Source organism: Somniosus microcephalus, chromosome 27 (genome assembly GCF_052327205.1).
Source record: "Somniosus microcephalus isolate GS21.2 chromosome 27, FLI_Smic_1.0, whole genome shotgun sequence".
Taxonomy (NCBI): Eukaryota; Metazoa; Chordata; class Chondrichthyes; order Squaliformes; family Somniosidae; genus Somniosus; species Somniosus microcephalus.
The window spans coordinates 32,801,130-32,819,891 of NC_141013.1; positions in this window are offsets into that span (position 1 = coordinate 32,801,130).

Below are 18,762 nucleotides of genomic sequence, written 5' to 3' on the forward strand. Positions count from 1 at the left end.
TTTATTTTCTGTAGGGCGACGATCATAATGCTTGACTGTTATGACAGACATGAGAAATGACATGGCCAGACACTCTGACTGGAAAATGCTGCACTGAAATACTGTTAAGGCAACGCAGTTGCACCGACAATGCAAAACGCCCTTAACGATTAACGTGTAGCAGTTTTCAGCAAACAACAGCTTCCATTTATAAGGTGCCTTTAACAGGGAAAAAGTATTTCCAAGGCGCTCCACCTGACTGAACTTGGTAATTTAAAGGGCCACATGTACACCTCAACTTAATCCATAAACTAAGGCCATCACTAAGCTATAATAAGAATTGGGGAGACCAAACGCAGATTGGGTGACCGCTTTGTGGAACACCTCCGTTCAGTCCGTAAGGGGGACCCCGAGCTTCCGGTCGCCTGTCACTTTAATTCACCGCTTCACTCCCACTCAGACCTCACCATCCTCGGCCTCTTGCATTGTTCCACGGAAGCTCAGCGTAAGCTCGAGGAACAGCAACTCATCTTTCGATTAGACATTTTACAACCTTAAAGCTCAACAATTTCAGATCATAACCTCGGCTCCTATCATATATATATATATATATATTTTATCCACACTTTTTACTGTCTTTTTTTCTTCTCCCCACATGGCAGCTGTCTGTCATTCTGCCAGCACAATTTACACTTTATCTCGAGCCATCCTTTGTTTCTTAACCTGGCCCATTACCATCTCCTCTTGCCTTGAATATCTCTTAATGTCTCTTAACCTCTCCTGCCTTCTATCCTATCACAGACCTTCCCCTTTGTTCTTTCATCCCCTCCCCCCTTTCCCAGCCTCTTCACTTGCTTAAAAATCTGTTCCATTTCCTGTTTTTTTCCAGTTTTGACGAAAGGTCATCGACCTGAAACGTTAACTCTGCTTCTCTCTTCACAGATGCTGCCTGACCTGCTGAGTGTCTCCAGCATTTTCTGTTTATATTTATAATAAGAAGCTGCCATTCTCCCTGGGAAAGTGTTAAACGTTTCTCACTTAGGTAAAGCAGACCAAGACCATGATACGGAACGCACATCATGGCCAAAGAAAGAGGGCTTTCGTGGGGTGGCCAAAAGCTTGGTCAAAGAGGTCAAACCTTCCGCAAGTTTGCCCCTGAAGATTCCGTGGAACGCCAAAACAATACTGACAATTTGTTTTGTGATAAATTCTGCAAACCCATAATTGGACTAAAATTGCACATTTAAGCATGCAATATAATGCTTCTGCAGACAATTGAAGAACTATGAGCACTGTTTTTGCTAAAATATGCAAATCTCCTGCTGTCGTTACTAACTGTGGGAAAAGTAGTCATAAATCTTTTACCAACAGCTAAATATTCTTATAGTTGTAGTTGCCAAATACTCAAACTCTTTTTTTTTGACACGTTTACCATTTGTTCTAGTGGGGTCCATCATAGATTTCAACCAAATACGGAGGGACCTTAAAGCACCATAAATCAAAAAGTGTAACATCGCACCATCTCCATATGAAATGCCAGAGAAGGACTGTCCAACCAGGAGGAGTAAGCTGAAAGATATGTTTTCGATAAAATCGGGTTAGAAGAGAATTTAACACTTCAAAGACCATCTCCATATTCATGATATGCAAGCGTCTTCAAAAAATTACCCTCATAGGTAAATGGTCTGATAGTCATACACTGTACCAACCACGGTCAAAATGAGGACATGGTGACATGACAAAAGTATGTGGTACCCAAGAAAAATGACAAATGGTGGTGGAATGATGCCAGTTAAGCTTTTGTAATCAAGCTGAAGCAAAGCAGGTTCTTGCTGTGATTTTTAAATGGACAAGAAAAATATTACTTTCCACATGCAGAACTTAAAAACCACCTTAAGTTCATAATATAGGTCAAACATTGCTTGTTTGTTGAGCTAGTACCTACTGATGACCTTGGGGGCTTTTATGTTCCTGCCAAGCTACTCTAGGATGGATGAGCTTCTCCTGGGAGTCAATGACATCATCCAATTCCCTATCACGTGGATATTAAAGCAGACAAGGTCATGTCAAAGCTATGATCCCAAAATTTGACGTTCTGAAATGGGGAGGCTCTTAATTGCTATTGGTTGCTAATTAGCAAGGTAGAGTCATTTATGAGTCCAAAGCTCTACCTGAATGATCGATAACGATGCTCAGTATTTCTCAAACTTTATGAAATTAAGTGTCATTCTGTACCCCTGTCTCTACGAAATGATCCACAAATAGCACTGGGTGAAAGTTTTGCAAGCTAATTGTATTTTGATGGGTTTTCAAAAGCTGGTTGAACAAGGACCTAAGCTCGATCCATGCTGTTTCAAATGAAAACTCAACATTCTTTAAGTAAAAAAGATATTCAGTCAACATTACCATCATCATCAAAATGCATGAAAAAATGCAAGGATGTATATATTTATGGCCACCAGGTTATACTGAGGGATACTATCGTGTGAAAGTTTAGCCTGCTCATCTGAAATTGCTTTGACCACTATTTTACCTGAGCCATTAACCCATTTAAGATAAATGGGTCAATGACTCATTAAAATAACAGAAGGAAAAAGTTCATAAAACATTCATACTCATGACCAATGCAGAGAAACTGTAGCTACAGCTGACAGGATATTGAGTTGTATTAATAGAGCCATTCAGTGCAAACCAAAGGACACCGTTCTGTCATTATACAGGTCATTGGCTGGACTGCATCTGGAGTGCTGCACCCAATTTTGGGTCCTTCACATGATGGGTGATAAAGTGGCCTTGGAAAAGGTTCAGAGGAGAGTTGCAAGAATGATTCCTAGCTTAAAGAACCTTAGTTACTCAGATAGGCTTAAAGAGCTGGGTTTAATGGCCCAGAAATTCGGGTCGGGGGCTTCCCGCGGGTGTAAACCACAGCTTCTCTCACTTTCTTGGGTCTTCTGGACGCCCGAGGAATCGATGTCCTTGAGGTGCTGCTGAATTGCAGGTAAGTCCGTTTCCACTTCGTCGCCACTGTAGTGTCTGTGTGTTGATAAAGACACTGAAGACAGGAGTTGGTTCATAGGTGTTTACTAAGCAAAGTCTGGAGGGGGTTCTAACGGATATACACAATATACAGGCTTATGTAGCCCGAGTGGCCATTATCGGCATTACAGCACACCTGGGGCTCTTAAAGGCACATACACCACAATTCCTCCCCTTTTAGCCAACCAGTACATCATATTTTAAGTAATTATTAATTACATGTTATAAGAAAACTAATATACACATTGCTGTAGTTAATTAATTATAAGTCAGTCTCTCAGGAGGCTTCCTGACTCGGTCCGGATAACGCCTCGGGGGTGTAGTAGTTTCTGGTTGTGTAGTAGGTTCTTTTGGCAAGGCTGATTCAGCTTGAATGCCAGTGTCGGGTTCATCGGGTTCCAGTATCACCGGATTGGAGGTAGATATGGGTATCTCTACTTCATCGTTAGACATATAGAGTTGTGGTGAAGGTTGTCCTTTTTCGGATGACTTTATGATTTGGTCAGCATGGCGCCTTATTATGCTTTCTCCGATGTCCACGGTATACATCAGTGGTCCTAGTCGTGTGCAGATAGTTCCAGGCTGCCATTTCTTGGTACTGTAGTCCCGGGCCAAAATTTGTTGACCTATCTGGAAGGTTCTAGTTGGCCTTTAATTCATGCCTTGAAACTGCCGGTTCTCCACGTCCCTTCTGATGTTGGGCTTGACCAAATCCAGCCGGCATCTTAGGTTTCTATTGAAGAACATCATGGCGGGAGTTTGGTTGGTAACCATATGTGTTGCATTCCTGTATGCGAATAAGAAGTTATCCACCTTGTGCTGAAGTTTTATGTCTTCATTACCCATGGCATTTATGGCCTTCTTGAAGGTCTGGACAAACCTTTCAGCCAATCCATTGGTGGCGGGATGGTATGGGGCGGACGTGTAGTGCTTAACCCCATTGTTTTTTAAAAACTTTCTGAATTCTTCGGACACAAATTGCGGTCCATTATCAGAACATATCTGTTCCGGCAGCCCATTCCTGGCAAATATGGTCCTTAATACTGTGATGGTTTTTTCCGTGGTGGTGGAGGACGTCTTTATTACCTCCGGCCACTTGGAGTGTGCATCAACCGCGATTAAGAACATTCAGTCCATAAATGGACCAGCAAAGTCGATGTGCACCCTTTGCCAGGGAGATGAGGGCCACTCCCATGGATGTAGAGGGGCTTGTGGTGGAGCGTTTTGGACCTTCTGGCATCCTAGGCAGCTCTTGGTCATTTCTTCGATGTCTCCATCAATACCTGCCCACCATACAAATGCCCTAGCTAGGTTCTTCATTTTCACTCCACCCAGATGCCCCTCGTGAAGCTCCTTTAGCACTTTATCCTGGAGTTTGGGTGGAATCACCACTCTGGATCCACACATCAAGGTTCCTCGGCACACTGACAGCTGTTCACTTCTTTGCGAGAATGCTGGCAACAGTGGTTCGCCATGTGCTGGCCATCCCTTCACTGTTAAATCATAGACCCGTGAGAGAGTCGGGTCATTTCTCGTCTCCCTTTCAATGGCAGAATTTGTTACTGGTAGACATTCCACTATGGTAGAGTGGAACATCTCTACTGGGTCTACTGTAGGTGCCTCTTCCAACGTTGGTAACGATAGGCGCGATAAACCATCAGCATTCCCATGCTGTTTTGATCCTTTGTATTCTATGTTGTATTGGTGTGCCCCTAAAAAAAGGGACCACCTCTGTAGCCTTTGCGCTGTCATAATGGGAACACCCTTTTTAGGGTTGAATATGGAGATGAGGGGTTGATGGTCAGTCAACAAGGTAAATTTTTGTCCGTGTAGGTAATGGTTCAATTTCTTCACTCCCCATACCAGGCTGAGTGCTTCCCTGTCGATTTGGGCATAGTTACGCTCAGCTGAGTTTAATGAGCGTGACGCAAAAGCTATCGGCCGTTCTGAGCCATCAGGGAATTTATGGGATAATACTGCTCCTATGCCGTAAGGGGATGCATCGCATGCCAGTCTGATTGGCAGTGATGGGTTGTAATGAGCCAAAACTTCTTCGGATGTGATTAAGTCTTTGCATTTATGGAAGGCACGTTTACAGTCTTCATTCCATTTCCAAATCACTCCTGTTTGTAGAAGTTCATTAAGAGGGTGTAGAAGAGTTGATAAGTTCGGTAAAAATTTATGATAGCAATTTATTAATCCCAGGAACGACCTTAATTGTGAAACATTTTCAGGTGCTGGGGCTTTTATGACCGCTTCAATTTTTTCAGGTGACTTATGCAACCCTTCCTTATTAATTATGTGGCCACAATATGACATCTGATTTTGGAAAAATTCGCACTTGGGGCGATTTGCTCGTAGGCCCCGTTCTTTCAGCCTAGTGAGCACCTGCTCCAAATTGGCAAGGTGCTCGTTGTCGTTTTCTCCTGTTACAAGGATGTCGTCTAGGTAGCATTGAGTCTCCGGAATCCCTTGCAGGACTTGCTCCATAGCTCTTTGCCAGATAGCTGGAGCTGATGCTACTCCAAAAACCAGTCGATTGTACTGGTACAGGCCTTTGTGTGTGTTTATCGTGAGATACTTTTTAGAGGCCTCTTCAACCTCCATCTGTAGATATGCCTGTGCCAAGTCAATTTTTGTGAAACGTTTCCCTCTGGATAGTGAGGCGAAAATATCTTCTATCCTCGGAAGAGGATACTGTACTGTGTGAAGGACCAGGTTTACAGTCACCTTGAAGTCTCCACAGATGCGAATTTTTCTCTGTTCTTCAGATTTATCATTATTCAATGCTTTTTTCATGACTGGAACGATGGGTGTTGCCCACTCGCTCCAATCTATTTTGGATAATACGCCTGCCTTTTCCAAATTCTCCAGCTCTGCCTCGACTGCTGGACGAATTGTGTATGGCACCGGTCTTGCCTTAAAACATTTGGTAATTGCTGCATCTTCCACTTTTATTGAGGCGGTGATGCCTTTCAAGGTTCCTAGTTTCTCTTGAAACACTTCTTTGGCGTTGGCCAAGATGTCTTTTAATCGTTCAGGTATGATGTCATCATTGTTTATTTTCTTACTGGTCACCATCAGTGCCTGAATGGAGTGCCAGTCTAAACGTATCTTTCTGATCCATTCACGTCCCAACAACGGTGGACCACCATCTTGTAGAATGTATAAATACAACTTTTGTATTTCTTTGCCGTTGTATACAACAGGCACCCTTATTTTTCCTTTGGGGTATACTTACTGCCCCGTATATGTTTTTAAGATAATGGATGTGTCTTTTAGAGGTATATGCGAAAATAGCCTCTCGTAATCCCGTCGATTTATTATGGTTAGAGCTGATCCTGTATCTAGCTCCATTTTAACAGGGGACCCTGCTATCATGAGGGTAACCCAAATGGTTTGGTAATCATCTTTGGCAAGTACATTATGTAATTTGAGACGGCTTAGTCTCTTGTTTTCGGAATCGCTATCGCTCTTCTGGTCTTCGGAGCTACTGTCCGTTATCATTTGTACCTTCCTGTACTTTCCTTTATTGATTTTTTTTTTTCTGTCAGTGGATTTATTTTGTCCAGATCGGCATATCCGTGCAATGTGTCCAATCTTTCCACATTGCCTGCATGCTTTGTCCTTGAACCAGAAGTCCTTCTGGTTATGGGTGGATCTGCCGCAGCGATAACATCTTTCGAAACCCTGTGTCATTTCATGGGTGCCAAAGTCCTGTGTCTTTTGTTGTATCTCTGCAGCTCCTCTTGCTGCTGCTTCGTATGATACAGCCATACTGAAAGCTTTGTCCAATGTTAAATCTTTTTCAGAAAGCAGCCTTTTTTGTGTTCCTTCACTTAAGAGACCGCAAACGAATTTGTCTCGAAGATAATCTGCTAGTCCTGCCCCGAATTGGCAGTACTTTGATAGCTTTCTTAATTTGGTTAGGTAATCAGCGTTACTTTCATTCTTGTGTTGATTTCTCTTGAAGAATTTGAATCGTTCTGCTATCAGCAGCGGTGTTGGGTTTAAGTGCTCCTGCAGGGTATCAACAATTTCTTTAAAATTCTTGTCCTTTGGTTTGGCTGGAGTGATTAAATTTTGTAACAGCCCGTATGCCTTTGCGCCCATTAGGTTCAGCAGTACTGAAACTTTTTTTTCATCTTCTATTCCATTTGCAGTGCAATATACCTCTACTCTTTCCACGTATGTGGTCCAATCCTCTATTTCGCTATCAAAAGCATCAATATTGCCAGACTTAGGCATATCAGAAAAGATATGGCGCTTCCCGTGCTTTTCTTTCTTTTCAGCAGCAAAGATATGGTGCTTCCCGCGCTTTCCCGCCGCTGCTGCCGATGCCAACACTGTTTCCCGCGATTTCCGTTCTTTGTTTTTTTTTCTTTATTTTATTTGTTTACAGTTGGAGACTCGTTCCCGCCGGACTTTCTCTGCAGGTCTGAACGCTGACCTGCTTGCCGCGCCGGCCGTCTCCCGAGTGCTCCCTCCCAGTCCGTTATTGCTTTTCTCCGATTTCGCTGCCTGTCTCAGCTGTAGAGCCAGCCATTGGAGCCCCAGCCTGATGCCCAGGAAGGATTAGCGCAGTACCTGCCACCAGCTTGGCCAGCTGGTGAAACCACAGCTTCTCTCACTTTCTTGAGTCTTCTGGACGCCCGAGGAATCGATGTCCTTGAGGTGCTGCTGAATTGCAGGTAAGTCCGTTTCCACTTCGTCGCCACTGTAGTGTCCGTGTGTTGATAAAGACACTGAAGACAGGAGTTGGTTCATAGGTGTTTACTAAGCAAAGTCTGGGGGGGTTCTAACGGATATACACAATATACAGGCTTATATAGCCCGAGTGGCCATTACCGGCATTACAGCACACCTGGGGCTCTTAAAAGCACATACACTACACAGGGGACATGCAATTAAACTACGCACAATTGGAGGTTAGGCAGTTCTTTCTTTTCCCAGAGAGAGAGCGAACTCTGGAATGCGTTGCCGGCTGGTGGGGAGGGCGCTGACTCTCTGCACGCCATTAAGAGGGAGCTGGACCGGTTCTTGACTGGGACAGAGATCGCATCATATAGAAGGTAAGTGGGTTTACAGATGTCACTTGGCCCATGTGATCTCCTCAACTGGTTTTGATTGGCTGAGGGGGTCGAAGAGTACTTTTTCCTTATTGGCCCTGGGGTTTTCTCTTTTTCTTGCCTCTCTCTGGAAATGTCATGGCTGCGAGGGATGGGGTGTAGAAAGTATCTAATCATGATGCTCTGGCCATCATGAATGTGGGGCTAGTTTGACGGACCAGCTGGTCGATCACCTGTGAAAGATGCTGATTGACTCCAATTTTACTGCAGCCATTTCAAAAGGCACTTGCATTTATATGGTGCCTGTCACATCCACAGAATGTCCCAAAATGTCACACAGCCAATGAATTACTGTTAAATTGTAGTTGCTGCTGCTGACACTTCTATTGCCATCTCTCAAAAAAATTCCATTCTCAATAAAATCAGCAAATCAAATCAGTGAAGAAAGTGTTCAACCTCCTTTCAGCCATGTTGCTTTTCCAACCTGCCCTTTAGCTCAGTTGGTAGCACCCTCACCCCTGAGTCAGGTGTGGATTCAAGTCCCACTCCAGGCACTTGAGCATAAAAATCTAGGCTGACGCTCCAGTGCAGTGCTGAGGGAATGCAGCGCTGTCGGAGGTGCTTTCTTTCAGATGAGATGTTAAACCGAGGCCCCGTCTGCTCTCTCAGGTGGACGTAAAAGACCCCATGGCACTACTTTAAAGAAGAGGAGGGGAGTCTTCCCCAATGTCCTGGCCAATATCTATCCCTCAATCAACATCACTAAAACAGATTGGGCTAGAAATTCGGGTCCCCACGGGTGAGTACGCGCTGTGTACTCACGCGCATGCGCTGGAAACTGGAACTTCCATTCCCTTGAAGGAAGGGGTTCACAGGTCGAATGCGTGCTCCAGAGAGGCAGCGTGTACGCCTGGAACTTCCGATTTTTTTTACAGGTTTCTCCGTGCGGGTAAGTCCCAAGCAGCTGCGCATAAAAAAAGCAGTCGCAAGGCCTGCTTTTAACACGGTAAGAGGTTAATTAAGTAAAATTAAAACATTTTTTCCACAGGTTTAACATTTTAAAATACTTTAAAGAAACCTAAGTTTATTTTTAGCCCCGTTAAAAAGTTTAATTAATTTTTCAAAAATTAAAATTTTTGTTTAAAATAGTTAATTGATGTAATTTATAGTTATTTTAAAAATGTGATTTTTAAAAAAAAAATTATTTGAAGTTTTAGTTATGTTTTGGGGCCGATCTCTATTTATAGATTTGACAGGTTTTCCTGTCAAATCTATGAATAGAGATTCCCTGCTCTGATTGGCTCCCCATGGCCCACATGATCCCAGGGGACGCTGCAAACTAACTTCGCCCCTGGGATACGCAATCACTGCACATCAGCAGCTGGAGGAGGCCCAGGATCGGAATCCCACGCGGCCCCACAGCAGAACAGCAGGCGTGCTATGTAAGTGCAGGTCGGGGGCTTGCGCCCGCGGGAAGCCTCTGACCCGAATTTCTGGCCCATTATCTGGTCATTGCTATTTGTGGGAGCTTGCTGTGCGCAAATTGGCTGCCGCGTTTCCTACATTACAACAGTGACTACACTTCAAAAAATACTTCAGTGACTGTAAAGCGGTTTAGGATGTCCGGTGATTGTGTTATAGAATTGCAGTCTTTTTTTTTATATACCACTAAAGATAATACAGATTATAGTGGGCCGGATATTCCGATCCCTATGGGTGTGTACGCGCTGTGTACCCACCCGTAGGGACATCGGAAATGCTGGTTTTAGGCATGCACTGCACATGCGCTGAAAACCGGCATTTCTGATCTGTCAAGAAAGCTCTTGACAGACCCTCTGCCTGCCCTGGAGAAGGCCCTCTGCGGGCAGATAGTTCCGCTTTTTGGAGACCCTCCACCCACAGAAAACCTGTACAATTCTTATGCCTGGCAAAAGCAGGTGTAAGGCCTGCTTTTACCAGCATAAGATTGGAAAAAAAGTTTTAAAAAATGTTTTCACTCATTTATCATTTAAAAATACTTTAAAAAAGGTAAGCTTATTTTTAGCCCCGTAAAAAATTGTAATTATTTTTTACATAAAATTAAATTTTTGATTAAAATATTTAATTTATTGTAATTTCAACTAATTTTAAGAATGTGATGTTTTTTTAAATTTTATTTAATGTTTGTAAGGCTCGCAAAATTATACAAGTTCCCCCAAAGTAAGAAAAGAGGAGATATTGGACTGTTTGAAATAATATTGGGCCAAAGGGGACCTAAAATCAAAACCCCAGGAAGATTTGGCTAGTTTTAAAAGGCATGTTCAGGCCTGTGGAAAAAGCTGCCACAAAAGGAATGGGTGGGACAGACAGTTTGAGTATTGGAAAGGCCAGATCGTCTGGGAATGTTCTGGGCCATCCCAGCCATTCTACATAAAGACAATAAGCCCACAGAAAAGACTGTTCCTGCCGAAACTCACAGGGCCACCAAGAACATGAATAATACAATACATGCCAACAACCAACAAAAGAGACCCTGGCCCCAGCAGGAAAAGACAATCAAACAACAGTTTAAACCACTCAGAAAGATTTCCAAAACACTTTGCACATTTTAAACTGATTTCAAGGCAATCCCGAAACCAGTTAAAAGCCAATTAAAAATAGATGGGACCATCCCCGAAACTCGATTAGAATTTAAACACATTAAAATTAACAAGCCTGCCAAAATTAACAAAGGACCAGAGATTTGGCAGTCAGATAAGCCAGGCCTCAAAACAGTATAATTGAGGCCTGCTTGTTCAGTGAGACAGACGTTAGATCAGAAGATCAGATCAGATCAGATCAGATCAGAAGAGATCAAGATCATCGCTGCATTCGAGAGACAGTACAGTTCAATCGGAGACTTGCAGAAAGAAGAATGAAATGGAAGGAAAAGAAAGTCACAGCAACCAAAGGCCTCAAGAAACCAACAACTAACAATATTACCACCAACCAGGTAATATTGGGCCACCGCGGCCAACAAGAAATCAACCACCGAGAAGTCGAAAATTCACAAATCTGTTTCCACTCTACAAGCTAGCCTGACTTACCCCTGGGTAAAATTTGACACAAAAGACTCTAAAAACTATACCTAACCAAAGGAAATTGGGTACTTACCCAATAAATCCAACTACGCATCCAACCGCATCAGCGGACAGGCGAAGACTGAAAACCCAACGCAGGTGCAGTCTTCCACCAGGTCCGGGGTATGACAGGCCCCAACCGCCACAACTAAAGAGAACCCCAAAATCATGAACCTCTACAATCTGTCAAGAAAGTCGTTTGGTGAGCATTTCCTGGTCCTCTGGAATTCAACCTAGCTAGGATAGTGGGGTTGGGAGGGTAAAGTATTTTTGTCTATTGTAATTCTCCCTTGCATATTCTGAAGTGTTCCCCCTTTTAGACTATAAGATTTATTGTATTGTATATTTTCCTGTCTCAAAGTAAAAATCTCAATTCTTTTGACCAACTCAGGTGTCTGTTGCAATTTCATTACAACCCCCAAATAAGTCCAAAGTCTAGAACCGAGGGAGTGGGAGCGATTTGAACCACTCAGGGAGTCAGAGGTAAAGCTGACCACACACACCACCCCTTACATGTTTTAAAGTGTTTTTCGGGTGATCTCCATTCATATGTTTGACAGGTCTATCTGTCAAGTGTATGAAGGGAGATTCCCTTCTTTGATTGGTTGCCCATGGCCCACGTGATCCCAGGGACGTTTGCGAACCGCCTGTGCCTCTGGGATACCTGGGCCCTGCACATTTCGAGTTGGAGAGGCCCAGGAGCGGAAGTGTCCAGACCTCGGGAGCCCTCAGGTAAGTCTGTAGATTTTTTCCAGATCGGAGGCCTCCGCACGCGGGAAGCCTCCGATCGGAAAATACGGGCCTATGAAGCTTATATACCCCAAAATTCCTGGCATATCCAGGTTCTGTCCTATTTCCGGGCCAGACTACTGGACTCTTGCCAGAGTTACAACAGGTGTCTGCTAAAACGGTCTCGTAAAGTCACTCCCATAAGTAACACTGCACTTACTGTTGCTGTTGTGGCTTATTTCATAGATGGCAGCCATTTACGACCATTATGAATTATAAAACATTATTGAAAGCAGCTGTTCAGATGTACAGAAGAGCATAAATTCTCTTCAATGAGTACAGCCTTATTTTTTTAAAGGACAGAAAACGGGCACTCAGATATGTCGCAGGGAGGGGGGTTCGGGAGAGCCTTGTGTTGGGGGAGGGGAGCCCGAGCAGGGGAGGTCTAAACTTCCCTTATGTGGCCCGGAGGATATTTTGCATGTACACGCAATTGTCTTATGAGTTGAAGCATTTCCTGGTTTCAAGCTGTAACTACCCATTTATTGACAGACATAGCATTCCTACCGAGTCCAAAAATGTTAACACTGTCTGGAGGCACTTGGTATTAGAACCATGCTGAGGTGCTTGTCCAGTTTAGGAGTGCACCCAGCGTGAGGTAATGGAAAGGTCCTTAAAGAGCCAATTGGACTGGTTCCCAGAATATGCTATAGTTTGTCAAGCCACGCAGGTTCCAAGGTGTGCCTCCTGGGCTATTTCTGTCCACTAGTCTAAATTCAATTTGTTCTGGTATCATAAAGGCTGGAAAAGCTTTACTGAGTGAGTGTAGTAGGGCACAGACAGTGTCACCTTACCTTGTTTGGGAATCTAGGATGTAAACACATATGATTGAAGCCATTTGTACATTAAAGTTCTGAAAGTACATGTTTCTTGCACTGGGCTAAAGGATTCACTTCTGCACTATTGCATGTCTATTTTCTCTAAATTCCTCTTTTTTGGAAAGATCTGCCATGATTAGTCTCTTTCATTTTCAGGGAGTGCAGTGAGTAGTGTCTCTCACATTAGAACCAAAATCTAAGCCTGATAGCAGTGAGTAGAGCAAGTGTATGGATCTGAACAATTTGAATTGGAAGGGCTTTCAGCAGCTTTAGGGAAGAGTCCCAAATCTCTCAATATTCATAACTTCAAGACCTGCTTCCTGCAACTGCAACTGAGTCTGCTACACTGACTGAGACCGACTCACCCACGAACTTGAGACTGATGGTGTGACTAGGTAGATAACCAAGGCATCAACCATTAACAGTGCAGTGTAGCGATTCGTGTGCATCACCACTAAATAATCGAGTTCGACTTTGACGAACTATAAATAAGTTGTTTATTTACAGGAACAGGTTAAATACAACAGGTAAGGCAGCAGGTAAGATGGCTGACTGTAGGAGCACCGTGGTGTAGGTCTTTCCCCAGCAGGGGCGCCACGAGGACTGACTAGAAGTTTCCCAGCTCAACTGCCAGCAGGTTCCGAGCTCAACTGCCAGCAGGTTCCGAGCTCTACTGTTGGAAGGTTCTGAGCTCTGATGTCATGACGTCAGAGTACAGGAGAGAAGCCTGAGTATAGTAACAGACACATACAGTAAGGTAAGTTAAAGGGAATTATGTATCTCAATGTAAGGGACAACCGGTGGTACCGCCACATAGGCCCCCCCAGAATTCGCTTTAACGAAAGTCCAAGGATGAGATGGTCTGACGAGCTGGTGGTCACGGCGGTCGTGCTGTCTCGACTTGGTAGGCGAGGTCTGAAGATGCTGCTCGTGAGCGGATCCTTACACGCGTCGTGGCGAATAAAACGTATCCGTCAGGCGAAGGACCGTGGAGACGTGCAAAACAGCAGGCTTTGTCAGAGTGATGGGCAGGTTGGGCGGACGCGGGCGATGTCTCCGTTGATGTTGAAACAAGTCCTTGTTCTGACGAACTCTGCAGGAATGCCAAACGAGCGATCCAGAAGGACTTGACAGGCGAGGTCGGTGAACTCACCGACAGGTGAGCGAAACCTTCAGGAGGCTGGAACGCACGGAACGGTGCGTGCCATAGTGCTACGATGATAACATAATGGAGGGTGAAGAGTTGCTGCGTTGATCAGTGATCGGTGAGGCCAGCAACTTTCACGTGGCTGATCGCAGCCGCAGGATGCCCGTTGGGCCCGTCCTCGATGTGTGCAGCTTCAGTAGACGTTTGCATTTGTTAAAGGGAAAACTGGAGAAAGGGCGGCAATGGTCCAGGTTGTTGTTGCTTTCGGGAGGGGTAAACTCTGCCTGGAGGGCGGCAACGCTTGTAGTTGTTGTAGATTTAGGAGAAAACAGCCGTGAGGGCGGCAACGCTTTTAGTTCGCGCTGAAACGTGTAGTAGGTAACACAACCAGCAGGCTGATGGGCTGGTGCGTCGTCGGCGGGGAACGAGTCTTCGTGTTTCATGAGGGCAGGGTCCTCGTGGTTCACGAGGGATGGATCCTCGTGGTTCGCGAGGGATGGGTCCTCGTGGTTCGCGGGGGTGAGTCCTCATGGTATCCCCGCAGGGCACGCTCCAATTTTGTGGGCCCGAACATGCTGTACCCTGCGCTTGGAGAGATGTATACTTGCTGTTGCTTTGGACGTAGAGGCGGACGATCCGTGTGACGGTAGGAAAGACGAGTACAGGGACCGTAAGCAAGTGTGTGGTCGGGGCCGCATCGATGTTCTCGTCGAACGGGGCTTCTACCTTTATAAAGCACGAGGGAGACTGTGGCTCCCTGGATTGCGGTAGCGACAGCAAAACGGCTGGTGCTTCCATGGCGTGCTTCTTTTGTGAAAATTGTTCACAAAAAAAAAACGGGGTCCGGTTGAGTTTTGTCCGTGTCAAACGGGATCTGCTCCAGGCTGCACTTACCTTGCGAATACGTTCGCAAAGATGGGGTTGCTATGGATTCTTTACATTCATTCCATCAATCTTGCTGAAACTCCACTTGTGTCCCTCATTGCAGGAAAAGAGATTCCACAATAAGAGGGAGAGGGAGAGGACAGGAGGAGGGCCACCTTCCATGGTGCATTTAACTAGCACTGAGGAGGCTGCTATCAAGATCGTCGGAGGTGCAGAGGAGCTGGAAGTGGGGGACGGAGAGACGGGTGCAGTAGAGCAAGCTGGTGACAGAATAGATTTGCAACCCTCTCATTTAGATTTCATGAGTGACTGATATGGCATCTGATGTTCACAGAGACTGAGTTCTAATCATCTGCACAATGGGATGTGTCTGCTACCTAAATATCACATGTCTAACTCATGCCTTTACTCCCCCAAAGAACCATCGAGAGCCCCCCTCCCCAATGCCCAGGAGGAAGAGCCGGACGACTCCTCAAAGGAACCTGCAGCCTCTGAAGGAGCAGTGTCAGCAGAAATGAGCGCACCCAGCACCAGCGCAGAGACGCACACCTCGGTGGGTCCTTTGCGAGATATAGGGGTAGATTTTCCTGAAGCTGTCGGGAAGGAGGCGGGACTACAACTTTCGGGTTTTAGTCCCGCCTACATCGACGTCCGGCCAATCCACGTGATTTTCACTTGATTGACCTTGTTGAGCCCGCCCAGCGGGCTCAGCAGGCCAATTAAGGGCCACCCGGCAACAGGTGACGTCACAGACTGAAATTTCATCTGTCAAGAGTTCTTGACAGATGAAATATCCATGTTTCACAGCTGTTTGAAGCTGTCAAACACTGACAGCCTGACTTCTAACCTGAATCCTTCTACACAGACTCAGTTAGAACTGTCACCGGCAATGAACGCTGAAGGCTGTCACTTTTGACAGATCGCAGCCATTTTGCTTTCAGTGCCGGCTGAATGATGGACTCCCGAAACCTAGAGGAAGAAAGGCTATTAAGGTAAGTACAGGTAATTTAAACTTCTTTACACTTAAGACACACCAAACACACTTACCTTTGCACTTATGCACCCATCACTCACCTGAACACCGACATCGTGACCCCTCCAAGTCCTTCAACCCGACGGCCCGACTGCTCTAACCTGGCGTGGTTTGGAGCCGTTGGGAATCCCACACGACACCCCTCAAAATAGGGATTAGGTTAAAAACTGCCTGTTAACTACCTGTTAACAGGCAGTTAATTGGCACTAATCCCTTCCCGCCTCGGGTCGGCGGGTCCCAGTGCGAGGCGGGTACCCGCCTCCTCTGAAACTTACGTGGAGGCGGGTTTTGGGCGGGATGGTGTCGGGACCCCCGATTTTGGGATTTCCCCCCCCCCCACATGCCTGAAACCCCGCCTGACGGCTCCAGGAAAATCTACCCCATAGTGTTGTCACCTGGTGTATCACAGCTCACAAGTGAGCATCAGCAGATAGTGGAGAAAGGGACAGCAGTGGAGAGTCCTCGTCGGAGGCAGCTGGACACCCTTAGCTCTGCTCAGCTGCATGTAGGCACTGTGCCTCTGGGGCCATCCAGAAAGAGAGCGGTGCTAGAGCTTCAGGAGCAAGTGCAGGAGGCTCTGACAGGGTTTGCAACCATGGTAACTGCGAGTGTGCAGAGAATGGAGGAGTCCATATCAAACATGAGTAATGCCGTGGTGCACGCAATGGTGAATGTAGGTGCCACCATGGAAAGGATGACAACCTCCAAGGAGGACATAAATTGCCAGACACAGCAGAACATGGTAACACTTCTAAATAAATGGTCATCTATGGAGGATCGATGGACATCTATTGAGGAAAGAAATCAGAGGTTCATGGATGTCCTTGTAATGAGGAATGTCAGCATAGAAATGGGTCCTCATGGCTCCACTGATGTGCAGCAAGGTGCTCTCCAGCTGCTTGCTAGCAGTGAAGTGCGGGTGGCCCATGAGAGGGATGTTGGTGGTTGACAACAGGGAAATGTGGGCTTCTCTCCAAGCGCTCACACTCCCATGCCACAGCAGAGCCCTCGGTCAGAGCCCCAGATTTCTCACACAACTGAGATGGCCGTCTCTGCCCCTGCATAGCCACAGGAGGAGCAGACATTTGCAGAGCCCTCCCAGGCTCCCAAGCCCAGAGGATGTCCCACCAAAGGTGTCTAAGCAGGCGCAGCAGGGAAGTGAGCAAGCTGCCTCTACATCTACAGAAGCCACAGGGGAAGCACCACATAGAAGCACGCATAAGAGAAAGCTAACACACAAATAGTCACAAGGGTAGTCACTTGGGTTTTTTGATATAATATATTTGTCATGTCATGCGATGTCAAAGATTCAAAGAGTTGGCCTATGTGTGCTCAGAATTGGAAGTGGCACAGTGTGGGGTGAGGATGCCTTTCATCTGCAGTGATAGTGGGGAGAGTGATAGGAATGCACAGTTAATTGTACAGATGCTGTATGGTGTGTAATGAAGGTCCTGCAAACACTCATATCCATGTGCCAGCCACATATCTTTGCTGCGTAAAGTTACGCGAATCTGGCATGGATTAGTGCATCCCTTGCTTCATGGCCAGCAATGTGCTCGTGTGCTGGTGGCACTGGGACAGCCACCTCCGCCACATCCTTTCTCATCTGCAGCCTCATTCGGCTCTTCCACCTCCTCCTCTGAGAAGGAGGGGGCTGTGTACTGAGCCACTTGTTCCTCGGGCAGCGGTAAGCCACACGATGATTCTGGAGACCCTGGCTGGTGAGTACTGTCGGGCTCCACCTGATCTGTCCAGGCATCTGAAGTGCATTTTGAGCAAGTCGATGGTTTACTCTATGATGCCTCTGGTGGAATTGTGGCTGTCATTGTAGCGCTCCTCAGCTTCGTTTGATGGCCTCCTCGTCGGTGTCATTAGCCATGTCTTCAGGGGATAGCCCTTGTCTCCAAGGAGCCATCCGGAAAGTTGGGTTGGCAGATTGAACAGCTGAGGCACAATGGACTGCCGCAGGATGAACGAGTCATGGCAACTGCCAGGGAACTTGGCGCACACATGCATAATGTTCTTCCTGTGGTTACGCACCAGCTGGAAGTTGAGGGAACGGAAGCCCTTGTGGTTCACAAATACAGCTGGATTGTGATGGCCACATGTGTGCAGTCGATGATGCCCTGCACCCCTGGGAAGCCTGCCAGATTTTAAAACCCAACCGCCCATGCGGCAACATTTGCTTCATCCGTTGAGAAGTGGATGTAATTGTGCGACTTGGTAAACAGGGTATCGGTAACCTGCGTGATGCAACTGTGTGTGGCCGACTGAGAGATGCCGCTGATCCTTGGAAGGCCCCTGAAGCAAAGAAGTTGAGGGCAGTGGTGACTTTGACAGCCACGGGTAAGGAATGTCCACCCGCTCCTCTGGGCTCCAGGTGTTGGTGCAGCATTGTGCAGATGTCAGCGACTACCTCTCGCGAAAGTCTCAGCCTACCTTTGGCACTTCTGCTCAGTCATGTTGAGGAAGCTCATCCTCGGCCTGTAAAACCCTGTGTTGGGGGTATCTCTTGTGGCGAGGTGCAGCCCTGCGCTGATGGCCTCTGCCTTGTGCAGCATCAGGTGGCTGAGGAGAAGGTTAGCGCTCCTGTTGTTGCTGCTGCTGTTGTGCCTGGTTCTGCTTCTGCCACGGCTGCTCGTCCTCCGATTCTGAGGACCAGGATAAGAGGGTATGAATGGTTCCCATTCTGCTGGTAGATATCTCTGTTGAGGAAGAGATGTTATAAGTGCTCAGTCAATGTGGGGAGAGGTTATTCCAAGGAGGTCACAGTGTATATAGATCTCAGAACAAACACTTATAACCTCAATACACCTGAAATATGTCTTCCAAATCCTGAAAACAGAAAGTTCTAGCATCTGAAATTGAACTGATGTTGCAGGTTAGATTTTAAGCTGCAGTCGCAGCT